Here is an 18,720-nt window from a genome sequence, read left to right as displayed (position 1 = left end):
AGGATGGTCTCGATCTCCTGACCTCGTGATCCGCCCGTCTCGGCCTCCCAAAGTGCTGGGATTACAGGCTTGAGCCACTGCGCCCGGCCGAAAAATGGGAATTTTAATGCATTTTTGTTGGAAAAACTTTTAGTACTTTAGAGAAAAATAGAGTTTTTGTGATCTCTTAAAAAATTAGTTTGTAAAGCATTTTCTACAGTTTTGTGGTCAAGAATGCTACTGATTATATTCAACTGAAAATTTTTTGTCCCATTTGTCCTACAATGCTTTCGTTTTTAAGTGGGCATGTGGCAAATCTGGAAAGAAATCAAAGCATAGGGCTAAGGAAGAAAGGTAGAGAACGGCTGGTAGAAAACAGTTGTCTAATGAAAATGAAAAAGGGTAAAGAAGTAGAACATGTATATTTAAAAAATAGAATATGAGTCAAGATTTTGAGAATTTAAAAGCGATTATGTGGTTATATTAAAAATTTAGTCTCTTTTTAAGTGTCCATTGACGAACAAAGTGGGAATTCCTGTTACTCATTTGCAGAGCATTATTGAATGTTCAGTAACATATTGCAAGGCACTTCTGGGCAATCCTGAACTTGGTTCTCAAATTCTTTTTTTTTTGAGACGGAGTCTTGCTCTGTCCCCAGGTTGGAGTGCAGTGGTGCCATCTCACCTCACTGCAATCTCTGCCTCCCGGGTTCAAGCGATTCTTCTGCCTCAACCTCCTGAGTAGTTGGGACTACAGGAGTGTGCCACCACACCAAGCTAATTTTTGTATTTTTTTTAGAGACGGGGTTTCACCATGTTGGCCAGGATGGTCTCGATCACTTGACCTCATGATCCGCCCGTCTCGGCCTTCCAAAGTGCTGGAATTACAGGCATGAGCCACTGCGCCCAGCCGGTTCTAAAATTCTTTTATTTATTTGTATATGCCAAATTCTGTAGTGAAATACGTAATTCTGTTGTAAATTGTAATTCAGTGCAATTTGATTTTCAGTATTCAAATCTATACCAAGAGCTGTTTTTTGTTGGGCTGATTCTTCTACACTGTTACATGGAAATAATAATATACCAGGTTTCTTTCTCTTAGACTTAGGAGTCTTTCTCTTGGCTTGCTTTTTCAGAGGCTAACAGTACTGGGTATTCTTTAACTGTCTTGATATGCTGATGAAAGCACAGTGTTCTGTTTTTGAATCTTCTCAAATGTCCTTGTCTTTGATTCACAACTCTTTGTCTTAAGAGGCCTTCAGCATCCTATACAAATAAACAAGTCTTTTTTTAGCAGCTACCTTTGGAGTTGATTTTTGTTTATGCCTATGAGTACTAAATTATTTATACTTATACTATTGAAATATTCCACTGTTATAAATTCAAAAATTGATTTTGGAAGATAAAATTTTAGTTGAATTTAATACATAACACTCTAGAAAGAGTATTGGCCACAACAAAAAAAAAGGTTCCTTACTCTGTTGGGTATCAGGTCATTTAATAGCCATTTACAGTATGCATTGTCTTTTTGTTTTTATGATGAATTGGCATTTCCCAAATGTGGAAGACTGAATATTACTTTGAGATGTTTGTGATGGTCCATTCCTTGCTCCTCTTCAAAATTAATGTCATTAAATTTTTATTACTTTATGTCTTTATTTCTCAGATAATTTTAGTTCATTATAGAAAGGCAAGAAAATACAGATCAGAGTGACAACTTTGAAAATCTCATTATACTCATAAGGGGATGGGTATATTTTGCTATATATTACAGAATTAGTTTTCTTGATGAGGACATCTACTATTGGAGTAATTTCAGGTATTTTATTTCTTCTTTTCTTTCTTTCTTTTCTTTTTTTTTTTGAGATGGAGTTTCGCTCTGTTGCCTAGGCTGGAGTGCAGTGGCCTAATCTCAACTCACCACAACCTCCATCTCCCAGGTTCAAGCGATTCTCCTGCCTCAGCCTCCCAAGTAGCTGGTACTAGAGGTGTGTACCACCGTGCCTGGCTAATTTTTGTATTTTTAATAGAGTGGGGGTTTCACTATGTTGGCCAGGCTGGTCTTGAACTCCTGACCTCGAGATCCACCTGCCTTGGCCTCCCAAAGTGCTGGGATTACAGGTGTGAACCACCACGCCTGGCCAGGTATCTTATTTCAAAACTTAGAGTGCTTTAGTGAATTATACAATTGTGTCCAGTGTATAGTATCCTGAAAATAGTATTAAGTCATGTGTTTAGGACTTTTCAGGTCTCTTAAGCTAAGTTAAGACTATCCAGGCAGAAATTGCTCTCTTCTATAAAAGAAGAAAAGTATTAATTTGGAAGTACAATCAGTATGGATAAATCTGTTTTAGAGTTATTAATTGGCATGATTTTCTCTCTTTTGTTTTTTTTCGAGATGGAATCTTATTCTGTTGCCCAGGCTGGAGTGCAGTGGCGTAATCTTGGCTCACTGCAACCTCTGCCTCCTGGGTTTAAGCGATTCTCCTGCCTCAGCCTCCCAAGTAGCTGGGATTATAGGCACATGCCACCACGCCCTGCTAATTTTTGTGTGTGTGTGTGTGTTCTTAGTACAGACAGGGTTTTGCCATGTTGGCCAGGCTGCATGGTTTCATTAATAACAAAATTAAGGCATTTAGTACTGCATCTGGATTTTTATTATTTTGTGTTAGAGACTTACTCAGATTACTCCCAAAGTAAAGGAAGGTATGGCTTAATCAATGCTTCTTAATGCTGGGTTCACGTTTAGTCACGCGGGGAGTTTTTAAAAATGTTTTCACTTCTAAAGATCTTGGTTTAATTATAATTAGCCTGGGTGAGGCTCTGGGCAGTCAAGGGTGTGAGCTATGGCCTTCATGTGATGAGATCCCAGGAGTGGCTCTGTTCTGTGGCCTTGAGAATTTGTGCTTTCTAGGCCAGGTGCGGTGGCTCACGCCTGTAATCTCACTTTGGGAGGCCAAGGTGGGCAGATCATTTGAGGTCAGGAGTTCGAGACCAGCCTGGCCAACGTGGTGAAACCCCATCTCTACTAAAAAATTAAAAAATTAGCCGGGCATGATGGCACATGTCTATAATCCCAGCTACTCAGGGGCAGGCTGTGGCAGAAGAATTGCTTGAACCTGGGAGGCAGAGATTGTGAGATCGTGCCACTGCACTCCAGCCCAGGCGACAGAATAAAAAAAGAATTTGTGCTTTTTTTTCTTGCCTCACAGTCCCCTTTCTGTCTCAGAATCAGCAACTGCCTGAAATAGTCTCTGCTGTTATCATTTGGTAGTACTTTTCTACATCTTGAATGGATAGATGGATTGAGTGTTTTTTATAATAGAAGTGGGTGAATGATTAGAGTATACTAATATGACATTGTAGTTTCCTAAAAGTTAGGAATTGATTTCGTTTCTGAGCTTTTATCTTATAATTCTCTTCTGTAATAGTGCTGTCAGATTCTTAAGGTTGATAATATTACTACAATTTGAGTGCATATTCTATGTGCCAGACTCTGTGCTAACAGATTTGCCTACACTTGTTCACGTAATCATCACAACTTGTTTCCGTAGCAGGTACAGCTATTATCCACATCATAAATGAGGAAACAGAGGCATATTTAGGAAACTTGCTAAAGTGAGGACACAAATCTAGCTTTTCCACTCTAACTCATGTTCTTTTTTTTTTTTTTTTTTTTTTTTGAGACAGAATCTCGCTTAGTCGCCCAGGCTGGAGTGCAGTGGCGCGATCTCGGCTCACTGCAAGCTCCGCCTCCCGGGTTCACGCCATTCTCCTGCCTCAGCCTCCCGAGTAGCTGGGACTACAGGCGCCCGCCGCTTCGCCCGGCTAATTTTTTGCATTTTTAGTAGAGACAGGGTTTCACCATGTTAGCCAGGATGGTCTCGATCTCCTGACCTCGTGATCCGCCCGCCTCGGCCTCCCAAAGTGCTGAGATTACAGGCGTGAGCCACCGCGCCCGGCCCTAACTCATGTTCTTAACATTATACTGCAGTGACATAAGTTATGTGGTTTGTTGTTTATCTCAGTTGTTTGTTTGTTTTGAGACGGAGTCGTGCTCTGTTGCCTAGGGTGGGTACAGTGGCATGATCTTGGCCCACTGCAACCTCCGCCTCCCGGGTTCAAGCGATTATCTTGCTTCAGCCTCCTTAGTAGCTGGGATTACAGGCACACACCACCCACACCTGGGTACTTTTTGTATTTTTAGTAGAGATGGGGTTTCACCATGTTGGCCAGACTTGTCTCAAACTCCTGACCTTAGGTGATCCGCCTGCCTGGGCCTCCCAAATTACTGGGATTATAGGCGTGAACCACTGCGCCCAGCCAAAGTAAGTTGCATGGTTGTTAAAGGATTTTTCCACAAATAAAACTAAAACTAAAAGTAAAAAAAAAAAAAAAACTCAAGAAATACAAGATGCAGACTATTATGTTGTTCAAGATTTTGTGTGTGTGTGTATTTTAAATCTTTGACTTTATTTTTGGGGAAACCTTTTTGTTTCCTTTTCCTTGGCACAGAGTTTCTCTCTTGTTGCCCAGGCTGGAGTGCAATGATGCAATCTTCGCTCACCGCAACCTCCGCCTTCTGGGTTCAAGCGATTCTCCTACTTCAGCCTCCCGAGTAGCTGGGATTACAGGCATGTGCCACCATGCCCAGCTAATTTTGTATTTTTAGTAGAGACAGGGTTTCTCCATGTTGGTCAGGCTGGTCTTGAACTCCTGACTTCAGGTGATCCACCTGCCTAGGCCTCCCAAAGTGCTGGGATTACAAGTATGAGCCACCGTGCCCGGCCAGGGAAACCTTTATTTTGAGACGGAGTATTGCTCTGTCGCCCAGACTGGAGTGCAGTGGCATGATCTTGGCTCACTGAAACCTCTGCCTCCCAGGTTCAAGCGATTCTTCTGCCTAAGCCTCTGGAGTAGCTGGGATTATAGGCGCCTGCCACCATGTCAGGCTAATTTTTGTATTTTTAGTGGAGACGGGGTTTTACCATATTGGCCAGGCTGGTCTCAAACTCCTGACCTTGTGATCCCCCGACCTTGGCCTCCCAAAGTGCTGGGATTACAGGTGTGAGCCACTGCACCCGGCTGCTGGGGAAACCTTTTCTTTCTTTCTTTCTTTCTTTTTTTTTTTTTTTGAGACGGAGTCTCGCTCTGTTGCCCAGGCTGGAGTGCAGTGGCGCGATCGCGTCTCACTGTAAGCTCCGCCTCCTAGGTTCATGCCATTCTCCTGCCTCAGCCTCCCCAGTAGCTGGGACTACAGGCGCCCGCCACCACGCCTGGCTAATTTTTTGTATTTTTAGTAGAGGCAGAGTTTCACCGTGTTAGCCAGGTTGGTCTTGATCTGACCTCATGATCCACCCGTCTGGGCCTCCCAAAGTGCTGGGATTACAGGCGTGAGCCACTGCTGGGGAAACCTTTTAACATGAGTAAGGTCAGTGTGACTTTTAAGTTCTTGATGCTAACATCATTGATTTCAATAAAGTTTAAAAGTTATACTCATGCATATATGCAAATGAGTGAAAGGCTTAGAAATAGTGACTTCTTATGGTACGATGAATAAATTTCATTTGGTCTCTTGAATGTTATACATGTTCCAGTTGATTTACTGACAAACTGAAAGTAGCTTTACATCTTATGAGCTGTGAGTCCCCTTGGCACATTCATAATTAGAGGAGACCATCAGATTATCATTGGAAAATCAGTTTTTATTTATCCTTTATTTGAATTCCAGTGTAGACAGATCTGAGATTCTCTTCATTTTGCCAAAACTTCTTATCAGCCGCTTTTCGCTCTGTGTTCGTGTACCTTTGGAATTGTCCTGTTATCTCTGCTTGTTTTTTACTTGATTTTCCATCCATTTCCAGTATTCCTTTCTCCTCTATTTTTTTTCCTTCATTTTCTTTCTGCTCTTCCTGTTGCACTATTATTCATGTTTTTCTCTTTACTCCAACTCAACTATGGCTTTACTTCTGTTTTCTTATTCCATTGTTCCTCATACTTTTTCCTACTGCTTCATTTTCTTAGTAGGATTCTCATCCTAGATGATAGGGGTCAGCAGATCTACCCATCAGTAAATAAATTTTATTGTAGCATAGCTATGCCCATGCATTTGTGCATTATCTATGGCTGTTTTCATGGCTGTAGCCGTAGAGTTGAATAGTTGTAGCTGACTGTAGGGCTTGCAAAGCCAGAAAATTTGACTGTCTCTTTACAGAAAAGTTTGCCAGCCCTTGGCCTAAATCATATTTTCCACTGCATTTAGGGCTATTTAGGACTGATCAAAAATACATGCTATACTGGCTTTGGTGAAGTAACACAGAACATGTTCTGTCCTTTAAACTTATAACTAATTGCATGCTTTGATTCTAATACTATATAATATCCTGCGATTCCTTATTCATGACCATTTTAATTGGATTTAGTCTGAAGAATTACTTTCGCTTAACAGATTCTTTGTCACATTTAGTGAAAAATCATGTAAGGAAAAGGTTGGTTAATGGAAAAGATCTCCATCAACTGACCACTCCCTTCCTTATCTACAAATTTATCTTCCTCCTCCGTGCCATCTTTTTTTTTTTTTGAGATGGTCTTGCTCTGTTGCCCAGGCTGGAGTGCAATGATGCAATCACAGCTCACTGCAGCCTCGACTTCCCAGGCTCAGGTGATCCTCTCACCTCAACCTCCTACATAGCTAAGACTATATATGCATATTACTATGCCTAGCTAATTTTTTATATTTATATTTTTTGTAGAGATGGAGTTTCCCCATGTTGCACAGGGTGGTCTCAAACTGCTGGGCCTAAGAGTCTTCCAAAAGACTTGGCCTCCCAAAATCCTGGGATTACAGACATGAGTCACCACACCTGGCCTCGTTATTGTTTTTCCTCTGTTTTTAGTAGAGACGATTTTTAAGCCAACTTCTTCAATCATGCCCTTGACTCTCTCCCTTCTACCTACCTCCTCGCTCTTTTTTTTAAAGATAGAGTCTCCGTCTGTCACCCAGGCTGGAGTGCAGTGGTGCAATTTCAGCTTACTGCAGTCTCCACCTCCCAGGTGCAAGGGATTCTCCCCCCTCAACCTCCTGAGTAGCTGGGGCTATAGGCATCTGCCACCATGCCCGGCTAATTTTTGTATTTTTAGTAGAGACGGGGTGTCACCATGTTGGCCAGGCTGGTCTCGGACTCCTGACCTCAAGTGATCACCTGCCTTGGCCTCCCAAAGTGCTGAGATTACAGGCGTGAGCCACCACGCCCGGCCGTCTTATTTTCTCCTTGTTCTTTTATACCACTTCTCTCTGGACTCTTCAACATCCTCCTTTCTACTTAATCTTTCCTTTTAGCCTGAAAACCTATTCGCTTCCTGCTCATCCTAAAAAGGATTCTTTTTTTTTTTTTTAAAAAGACAGAGTCTCGCTCTGTCACCCAAGCTGGAGTGCAGTGTCACCATCTGGGCTCACTGCAGGCTCCACCTCCTGGATTTGCGCCATTCTCCTGCCCCAGCCTCCCGAGTAGCTGGGACTATAGGCACCCGCCACCTTGCCCGGCTAATTTTTTGTATTTTTAGTAGAGACCATCCGTGTTAGCCAGGATGGTTTCGATCTCCTGACCTCGTGATCCGCTTGCCTCAGCCTCCCAAAGTGCTGGGATTATAGGCGTGAGCCACTGTGCCCGGCCCAAAAGGATTCTTTTTAATCCTGAATTCTTCTAGCCATTATCCTGCCTAAGGCTACCGTGAACCTCTAACTGCCAGGTCCTGTGGAATCTTTTTCTGTCTTTATTGCTGCACTTAAATGTTCGTTTCACCCTCCTTCAGAATTTGCTCTTCTGTATTTTTTATGTTTATTGATCATTCCTTCCCTTTCTCATTCCTGGGCTGCTTTTCCTTCACACCCCCCTTAGATGTGTGTCCCCAGTGTCTGTTTCTTTGCCTGCTGCTTTTGCCACATGACACACACTGCCAGCTACCACACACAAGTTCCCTCCTATCGTGTATATCATTGCCCTTATTCCATGTTGTATTAAAATTATGTGCTTGTCTCCCCTGTTATACTTTGAGTTCCTTGTGCTCAAAGTAAGACAGTTGATACTGTATTATTTATTCTTATGGTTTGGTATAGTGCTTTGGCACATGGTACAGGCTCAGTATAAATGTGTTTGAATAAATGAAATTCAGTGCCTTAATACACTTTTGTAGAAGCATTATTTTATGGAAAGAATGAAAAAGCTGTAAGTGGTCTTACATATATAGTCATCCAACAGATACTTAGAGAGCTCTGGGATGTGTTCCTTGCTGTGCTTGTTGCTATGGACAGTACAGAGAACTATAAGCATCTATTTTGGGTCCCTTTTGAGAACCTTGTGAAACTGTATACCTAGTGAAACTGTATATCCTCACCCTAGAAAAATTTACACCACACACGTAGATTTTACATGTAATGTAATTCTTTTAAAAATTAATTTTTTTTTTTTTTTTTTTTTAAGAAACAGGGTCATGCTCTGTCACTCAGGCTGGAATGCAGTGGTGTGATCATGGCTTACTGTAGCCTCAACCTCCTGGCTCAAGCAACTCTCCCACTTCAGCCTCCCAAGTAGCTGGGACTACAGGTGCGCACCACTATGCCCGGCTAATTTTTAAAATATTTTTTAGACACTGGTTTTCACTATGTTTCCCAGGCTGGCCTTTACCTCCTGGGTTCAAGCAGTCCTCTACCTTGGCCTTCAGAAGTGATGGGATTATAGGTGCAAGCCACCGTGCTCACACTATATGTAATTTCATAGTGTTCACGGTTTCTTCAGGGAGTTCATGTACGCCATGTACTCTATTCTAAGCATTTTTAGAGTTAAAGATACAAAAGCATGTGAATGAATTCAAGAAAAATGGAATACTGAACTGCGTGACATTGAATAACAAATGGAGTCAGCGATGCAAATAATTCTGTAGATTTTACAAAAAAAATTAACCTGGTATGGTGGCGTGCGCCTCTAATCCCAGCTACTCAGGAGGCTGAGACAGGAGAATCATTTGAACCCAGAAGGCGGAGGTTGCAGTGAACTGACATCATGCCACTGCACTCCAGTCTGAGCGACAGAGCGAGACTCCATCTCAAAAATAAAAATAAAAAATAAAAGAATTGTGTAGATTTTAGTAGTTGGAAGAAGTTGGAGTATGAATGTGTAATTATAGAACAGTGAGAAATAAAATTCTACAGATTGTTTTATTCTGGTGTTGTGCTGTTGTGTTCTCATATGGTTGTCTTTTTGGTCTGATAGCTCTGTGTTAAGTAACAGAATACGAGTAACAAACAGGGATCTCTTCAGAAGGGCGTGACATTAGAAATGCTGTATCAGTCATGTAATGAAGAGGCAGATTGCAGAGCAGGATATGACCTAGGAAGCCTTGGGGCCTGAGAAGTCTAAATGTGTTTCAAGTTCATTCATGGATGATGCTTTACTAGGGCTAGGGCAGGTAGGCCACAGCCCTGCAGCTAAGTAGGCATATCCTTGTAGCGAGGAGTGCATGCAGTAGGCTTTAGATGTGGCAGGCAGGCAGGCAGCACTAAAGCTGGGCAAGTGATCAGGATGGATAGCCTCTCCTTTGAAGTGCCCTGTGGTACATAGACAGATGAAATAATGGATACACAAGTAGTCTTGTAGCTAGGTTGGTCCAGATCAGTGGGCAGGAAAGGAGATTGAGTTGGGGCCATGGACTTTGGGAGTTGTCATTCTAGTGAGCTAGCTAGAACTCTCAGTGGTACAATATTCTTCTCTTAAAACTGACCCATTAGAAAGTTTACAGCCTCGACTTTGCTGTGGTTTATTAAGACACAGATATGTGTTTATTCGGGGGCCAAGCAGTAAATGGAGAGTGGCATTTATTGAGGCCAGTATGGAGGCAGTACAGAGCTTACTGAGATAAAAGAAAGAAATAGGTGGAATGGAACTATGTGATGGAAAGCTAAACAGAATAGTTGGTGGTACACAGTAGAAAAGTATTACTTGTTTATGAAGATACGGTCATCTTCCATTTATTCAAATTATGTTTTATATTTTTTAGAGTATATAGAAATTCTCTGCCCTATCACATGTTTGCCAAAGTCAAAACAATAACTTCATTTATTAAATATAAAAAAGAAAAACCTCTAACATAAAATAGAATTTTATTTAGACAATAAAAAAATATTGTTTGGTCCTAGTAAGAGTAAGGTTGATTCAAGATACATGGGAGCAGAATCCAAAGTGTAGAAATAGGCCAGGTGCAGTGGCTCATGCCTGTAACACTTTTGAAGGCTGAGGCCATAGGATGAGTTCAGGAGTTCAAGACCCGCCTCGGCAACTTGGCGAAACCCCGTCTCTACAAAAAGTACAAAAATTAGCCGGGTGTGGTGGTGTATATTTGTAGACCCAGCTACTTGGGAGGCTGAGGTAAGAGGATCACTTGCAGCCAGGAAGTCAAGGCTGCAGTGAGCTGTGGTTGTACCACGGCACTCCAGCCTGGGTGACAAGCAAGACCTTGTCTCAAAAACAAAGCACCCTGGTGTGGCGGATCACCTGAGGTAAGGAGTTGGAGACCAGCCTGGCCGACATGGCTCTACTGAAAATACAAAAATTAGCTGGGTGGGGTGGCGGGCACCTGTAATCCTAGTCACTTGGGAGGCTGAGGCAGGAGAATCGCTTGAATCCAGGAGACGGAGGTCGCAATGAGCCGAGATGGCCGTGTTGCACTTCACCCTGGGTGACAGAGCGAGACTGTGTCTCAAAAACAAAAACAAATAAGCATAGGACATGGGGATAAACTGAAGATTTATGAAGACACTACTGAAGGAGAAATAAAAGTAGGTTTGGCTAAATGGAGAAACATGCCATACTTTGAATGGAATTATTTAATACTACAACGTTATCAGTTTTCCTCAAAGAAATCTTTAAATATATTCAGTTTTGGCTGGGTGTGTTGGCTCACGTCTGTAATCCCAGCACTTTGGAAGGCCGAGGTGGGCTGATCACTTGAGGACAGGAGGTTGAGACCAGCCTGGTCAACATGGTGAAACCTCGTCTGTACTAAAAATACAAAAATCAGCTGGGCATGGTGGCGGGTACCAGCCAGTCAGGAAGCTGAGGCAGGAGAATTACTTGAACCCTGTAGGTGAAGATTGCAGTGAGCTGAGATTGCGCCATTGCACTCCAGCCAGGTGACAGAGCGAGACTCCATCTCAAAAAAAAAAAAGAAAATTATATATATATTTATATATATACACACACACACACATACATATCTCTGTTTTTGTAGAAACTGACAAAATAATTCTAAAGTTTATTAGATTTTGTGTAGTAACAGAAGAATTTTGGAAATTTCTTTCGACAAGAGTCATAAAGGACAACTTGCCCTACCAAATATTAAAATATGTCAGAATTAAAACATAACTGTCAGCCGGGCGCGGTGGCTCATGCCTGTAATTCCAACACGTTGGGAGGCTGAGGTGCGTAGATCATGGCCAGCGTGACCAACATGGAGAAACCCCGTCTCTACTAAAAATACAAAATTAGTTAGGCATGGTGGCACATGCCTGTAGTCCCAGCTACTCGGGAGGCTGAGGCAGGAGAATTGCTTGAACCCGGGAGGCGGAGGTTGCAGTGAGCCAAAATTGCGCCATTGCACTCCAGCCTGGGCAACAAGAGCAAAACTCTTGTTTAAAAAAAAAGAAAAAAAAAAAAAAGAATTAAAACATAACTGTCATAGTGGCTACATATGGAGAATCCAAAACTGAGTTTATGTGGTATTTTGTTAATATACAATAAACATAGCACTTTAATTCTGGAGGAAAGGTGGATTATTCAGTAAATGATTCTGGGACATTGGGGACAAATTAGATTCCTACTTCACACTGATAACTAAAATAAAATCAAATAGATTAATGAGAGAACTGTAATTAAACAAAACAACACTCAAACTACACTGGAGCAGATCTGTGAATCTGTGTAATTTTGAGTGGAGAAGGACTTTATAAGCATGACTACCAGAACAAAAAAAAAACATAAAAGATTGATATATTTGATTATTAAAAAAGTAAAGATTTAGGCTGGGTGTGGTGGCTCACGCTTGTAATCCCAGCACTTTGGGAGGCCAAGGCGGGTGGATCACTTGAGGTCAGGAGTTTGAGACCAACCTGGTCAATGTGGTGAAACCCCATCTCTACTAAAAATAGAAAACAATTAGTCAGGCGTGGTGACACATGCCTGTAATCCCAGCTACTCAGGAGGCTAAGGCAGGAGAATTGCTTGCATCTGGGAAGGGGAGGTTGCAGTGAGCCAAGATTGTGCCACTTCACTCCAGCTTGGGTGACAGAGCAAGACTGCATCTCAAAAAAACAAAAACAAAAATACTTAGATGTGTCCAAAAGTAACCGTACATTTAAAAAGACCTGCCACAAACTGGGAAAAGTAGAAAAAAGGTTTTTAAAATAGCCAGTGAACATAAGAAAAGGTGGCCCTCCTCACTTGTAATGATTTGAGAAGTGTAGTTTATTTTTATTTTATTTTTAAGAAATTCAGATTGTCTATCAGCTCGTGCTGAATGGTAAATGTGAGAAAGATTAATACTACTTAGTGGTACTGAGGGAGTTGCAAAAACACTTAACACTCTGCTAGTGGGATAGTTTAAGTAAAACAAGTAGCATTCTTAAACTCTTTTTTAGGTAAGTAACTCATATGTTTTCAGGACATTTTCAGTAAGACTTTACTGGCAGGGTTGTGTAATGCTAATATACTTACTGTCTGGTTTTAGTATTTTTTTCTCTTGCCTTGGATGGTCTCAGTGGAGTCTTATGCATAGCAGATATATTAAAACTAGTAATAAAGCAAGAGAAGGAATGTGAATAAATTATCTCAGTTTAATTTCTACTTTGTTCTATTTCTATTTCATACTCCTGGGAAAGAATATTAAGTGGGCATATGTACTTGAATAGTTGTTCTGTTTTTTATTAGAAAAGAATCCGAATCTATAAAATGTTTTACATATTTGCCAGGGAAACAAGATACTTGTATAGCTGTAAGAATTGGAATTCATTTCATTTTACTGACTTTTCCTTAACCTAATTCTGAACACTTTTGCCATAGGTTTGAGAATAAGTTGTTATAAAAAGACTACTATTCTTCGCTAATAGTATGGACATTTCAGTTCCTAAATTCTGTTTTTTTGATTCTTGAACATTTCTAAATTTACTTTTTTTGTCTTAGCTCTTCTACAGAATCACTTTCTTTTTTTTTTTTTTTCTTTAATTTTTGAGCTGAAAATAGTACTTTTTATAAAGAAGTGCTCAAACAATGATTGGACTAATTTCTCCTTGTTTCTCTCTTTCTCTTTGTCTCTTTTACTCTCTATTTTTAGAATTCTTTTTAAAATAGAGACAAGGTCCCACTGTGTTGCCAGGCTGTCTTGAACTCCTGAGCCCAAGTGATCCTCTTGCCTCAGCCTCCCAAAGTGCTGGAATTACTGGCTTAAGCTATCACACCAGGCCTAGGCTAATTTCATATTTTGAGATGGCAGAAATTTCTTCCAGGTAGCTTTTCCTCCTCCTCCCCACTTAAAATAGATCCTGATTCAGAAGCCTAATGGAGAAAATGAAAACAGCAGTATCTTTATATTGGAATCTTTTCTAAAACTTCTTTTGATCTTTTTAGGAGATAGTGTGGGAATCAGCAATCTAGTATTACATACATGGAATCTATCACCTTATTTTTTTAAATACAGCAAACCTCATGAAGTGAATTTCCGTATTTTGTCTTGTTCTTGTTTTGTACCACTCAGGCTTTGCTGTAGAATTTGATGTATTTTTGATTCTGTAGAGCGTGGGCTATTGATCTTCACTCAGCTTTCAGAGGAACCTCATTAGTAAGTTTGAATTTTTTATTTTTATTTTTTAGTTGATTTTGAAGTAAAATGCAGCACCATTTTAAGTGATACCATTTCTAAACAATTTTTAGTTCAAATTTTAAGTTAGCTAATTTAGAGCTTAAGAAAATTGCTATAAAAACATAAAATTACCAGCTGGGTATAGTGGCTCATTCCTGTAATCTCAGCACTTTGGGAGGCAAAGGCAGATGAATTGCTTGAGCCCAGTAGTTCAAGACCATCCTGGGCAATATGGTGAAACCCCGTTTCTACAAAAAAATACAAAAAGTAGCCAGACACGGTGTTGTGCACCTGTAGTCCCAGCTACTCAGGTGGCTGAGGTGAGAGGATCACCTGAGCCCAGGGAGATTGAGGCTGTGGTGAGCCAAGTGAGACCCTGTCTCAACAACAAGAAGAAAAATTACTAATTGTAGTGCCTTTTTTCTTATTTAGTGGGCTTAGTCAAACTAAGATGATGTATTTTATCTTATAAATGTTTTCCCTTGAATTTTAACTGAAGAATCCAATGTGTACCGCTCACAAACAATTTATTAGTAAGGAAAATAAATACTGGTTTTTATTACTTAAACAGGATATATTTTTCTCTTACGGATTTTTTTTTTTCCTTTTATCTCACTTTATCATAGTGCTAGAAAATTTAATCATTCATTTGAGATAGGGAGAAAATTAGGTTTTGTTTTTTTTTTTCCGTTCTATTTTGAGACAGGGTCTTATTTTGTTGTCCAGGCTGGAGTGCAGTGGCGCCATCATAGCTCACCATAACCTCAAACTCATGGGTTCAGGCGATTCTCTCATCTCAGCCTCCTGATTAAGCTGGGACTGCAGACATGCATCACCACTTCTGGCTAATTTTTGTTATTTTTTGTACTGATGAGGTCTCATTATGTTGCCCAGGCTGGTCTCAAACTCTGGGCCTCAAATGATCCTCCTGCCCCAGCCTCCCAAAATGCTGGGATTACAGGCGTGAACCACTGCTCCCAGCCCATTTTTTTAAAAAAATATATTCACAGCATTGTGCAACCATCACTACAATCAATTTACATTTTCATCACCCTGAAAAGAAACTCTAAACCCCTTAGCAGTTCCTCTCTGTTTGTTTCAATTTTCCCCAGCTCCAGGCAACTATTGATCTATTGTCTTCATAGGTTTTCCCATTCTGGACATTGCATAGTAATGGAATCATATATAGCCTCTTTGTTTTTTCTTTTTTCTTTTTTTTTTTTTTTGAAACAGAGCCTCACTCTGTTGCCCAGGCTGGAGTGCAGTGGCATGATCGCGGCTCACCGCAACCTCTACCTCCCAGGTTGAAGCGATTCTCCCGCCTCAGCCTCTTGAGTAGCTGGGACTATAGGCTCCTGCCACTACACCTGGCTAATTTTGTATTTTTAGTAAAGACGGGGTTGCACTGTGTTGGCCAGGCTGGTCTTGATTTCCTGACCTCAAGTGATCTGCCCGCCTCGGCCTCCCAAAGTGCTGAGATTGCAGCCATGAGCTACCGCACCTGGCCATATATATTATGATAGGCTTGTTTCACTTGGTATGTTTCTTCCGTGTTGTGGCATGTATTAGTACTTCTTTTTCATGGCCAAATATTCCATTGTACAGGTACACAGGCGCATTACGTTTTGTTTATTCATCAGTTGGTGGATATTTTCATTATTTCCACCTTTTGACTTATAAGTAATGCTGCTATTAACATTGACTTTTAAAGTTTTTGTGTGGGCCGGGTGTGGTGGCTCATGCCTGTAATCCAAGCTCTTTGGGAGGCTGAGGCCGGCAGATCACTTGAGACCATGAGTTTGAGACTAGCCTGCCCAACATGGCGAAACCCGGTCTCTACTAAAAATATAAAAATTAACTGGGTGTGGTGGCGTGCACCTGTAATCTCAGCTACTAGGTAGGTTGAGGCAGAGAATCACTTGAAGCTAGGTGGCTGAGGCTACAGTGAGCCAAGATCATGCCACTGCACTCCGGCCTGGGTGACAGAGTGAGACTTCATCTCAAAAAAAAAAAAGTTGTGTGTGGACATAGGTTTTCAATTTTCATGGGGATGTGTGTGTATGCATACTCATACATACATACACACACACACATACCTGCAAGATAATTGCTGGCTCATATGCTAAATCTGTGTTGAAGCTTTTATGTAACTGTTGGGCTGTTTCTTTCCTTTTTATTATTTTTTTGAAAATAGAGGTGAGGTCTCACTGTTGCACAGGCTGGTCTCCTGGGCATGGTAGCTGTATCATTTTACAATCCTACATAGCTGTTTCCAACATAGCTGTATCATTTTACAATCCTACTAGCAGTGTATGAGGTTTCTTATGTTTTTCACATCCCCACCAGCATTTGTTATTGTCTGTCTCTTTGATTATAGCCATCCTAGTGGGAGAGTAAGAAGTAGTATCTCATTGTAGATTTTTTTTCTGTTTACAACTTTACTTTAAAAAATTATATATGCACACATGGTAAAAATTTCAAAAAGTGTATACCAAAAGATTTAACAGTGAAAATAGAAAATAAGGGTGGTCCCTGTTTTCTTCCACCAAGGCAAATATTGTTATAATCTTCTAAACAACTTGTCTGCCAGATTTCTCATTTTCAGTCAGTCCTGGGCATTGACGTAAAGAAATTCTTAGACATTGCTTTTATTAGATCATCTCATCCCTTGCTCAAAATCTTCAGTGGCCACTATTGCTTACAGAATAAAGTTGGGATGCTATACAGGACTCTTCCCAGTGGAACTTCTCTTTTTCAACCTTATCTCTCATTATTTCCCAATGTTAATCCACTTACTGACCTACTGTGGCATGTTCTGTGTGTTAGACATCACCAACTTTGTGCCTTCTCTTTTTTTTTTTTGGAGATAGAGTCTCGCTCTGTTGCCCAGGCTGGAGTGCAGTGGCGCAATCTTGGCTCACCACAACCTCCGCCTCCCGGGTTCAAGTCAAGTGATTCTCCTGCCTGAGCCTCCCAAAAAGCTGGGACAACAGGCGCGTGCTACCATGCCCTGCTAATTTTTGTATTTTTAGTAGAGACGGATTTCACTGTTTCCCAGGCTGGTCTCGAACTCCTGACCTTGTGATCCACGTGCCTTGGGCTCCCAAGTTGCTGGGATTACAGGCGTGAGCCACCGTGGCCAGCCTGTGCCTTCTTCTTTTACTCCTGGATTTAATCCTAACTTCAAGAATCTACCTTATTAACTGGAGTTTTAGATACTTTTTCAAAACCAAGCCCACATCTGTCCTTTTTAGAGTCTTCTCTCACCTTCCCTGCTCATTGTGGTTTGTTTTTATTGCCTATAACAATGGCTGTTAAACTTTACATTTTAAATTAATTTATGTTTGTATGTATTTATTTGTTGGGAAAGGGTCTCTCTCTGTCACCCCTACTAGAATGCAGTAGTGCCATCATGGGTTACTGCTTCGTGAGCTCAAGCTATTCTCCCATTTCAGCCTCCCAAGTACATGTACCACCCTACCTGGCTAATTTTTTTGTTTGTTTTTTTAGTTTAGCTTTTGTAGAGACAGATATCTCACTGTGTTGCACAGGCTGATCTTGAACTCCTGGGCTCCAGTGATCCTCCCATCTCAGCCCTCCCAAGTGCTGGCATTACACGTGTGAGTCACCATGCCCAGACTTTAACATTTTCTTTTTAGCATAGAATAGGTCAGTTTTTTCCCTCTGATGAGATCCCATGCTGACTCTTAGTTAAAACAAGCGTGGTCGGAAGAAGAGCTAGTGGTGTCCTAGCTCCCTACGTACTCAGTTTTCCCTTGTCTTCTGGGGTGTCCTGAAGACATCATAGGATGTCATGAAGTACAGTTGGAGAACCAGTGCTTTCCGTCATGTATTAAACACTCATCTTTACGAAGCAGTGTGTAGTATCTTTTTGCCAGTATATTTTATCTCTCCCAATGCATTAAACTTTTCTGGAGTTTAGAAAACAAATTTATAGAATTAAGGAAATGTCCCCCCAACCATGGTGTCTAGTATATATACAGTGACTTACAGTTACTAGGTGTTCAACATACATGTATTCCTTTGATTGATTTTTGAAAACTTTACATATATATATTTTTTATATACAGGGTCTCACTCTGTCACTGAGGTTGGAGTGTGGTAATACAGATCTTGGCTCACTGCAACCTCCTCCTCCCAGGCTCAAGTGATTCTCCCACCCCAGCCTCCCGAGTGGCTGGGACCACAGGTGCGCATCACCACACCTGGCTAATTTTTTATATTTTTGGTAGAGACAGGATTTTGCTGTGTTGTCCAGGCTGGTTTCGAACTTCTGAGCTCAGGCAGTCCACCCGCCATAGCCTCCCAGTGCTGAGATTACAAGTGTGAGCCACCACTGAAATATTTATATTTTTAAACTTAATTTACTTATATTTACTATATTTTTATGTTTTTAATTTTTTAAAATATATTTTTATACTCACTAGACCCAATTTTATACTCCTAAACCAGGGAAGAACTTTTTTTTTTCCTCTTACATAGGCATGGTACCATAGACAATGATTAAAATTGTAATTATCATTCATTTCTTAGTTTTGTGGCTGGGACCCTGATGTCTTCAAATGTTAGTTTGCAGATACAGTCAGCCCTCTCTATCCATGTGTTACATACTGTGAATTCAACCAACCATGGATCCAAAATAATATGGGAAATATGCTGGGGCTGTGGGTCACACCTGTAATTCCAGCACTTGGGGAGGCTGAGGTGGATGGATCACCTGAGGTCAGGAGTTCAAGACCAGCCTGGCCAACATGGCAAAACCTTAGCTCTACTATAAGTACAAAAAATTAGCTGGGCATGGTAGTGCACATCTGTA

At 41.0% G+C, this 18,720-nt stretch overlaps 1 protein-coding gene across 5 annotated transcripts in view; it reads left to right on the top strand.

Moving 5' to 3' along the window:
- Positions 1 to 18,720, top strand: part of ATXN2 (ataxin 2) — a 154,438-nt gene that overhangs the window by 50,287 nt on the left and 85,431 nt on the right. The gene's annotated exons all lie outside the window — the stretch shown is intronic.

This window comes from Theropithecus gelada, chromosome 11, assembly GCF_003255815.1.
Source record: "Theropithecus gelada isolate Dixy chromosome 11, Tgel_1.0, whole genome shotgun sequence".
NCBI classification, from domain to species: domain Eukaryota; kingdom Metazoa; phylum Chordata; class Mammalia; order Primates; family Cercopithecidae; genus Theropithecus; species Theropithecus gelada.
The sequence above is the reverse complement of the archived record's forward strand: the minus strand, read 5'-3'. Positions and strand labels throughout refer to the sequence as shown.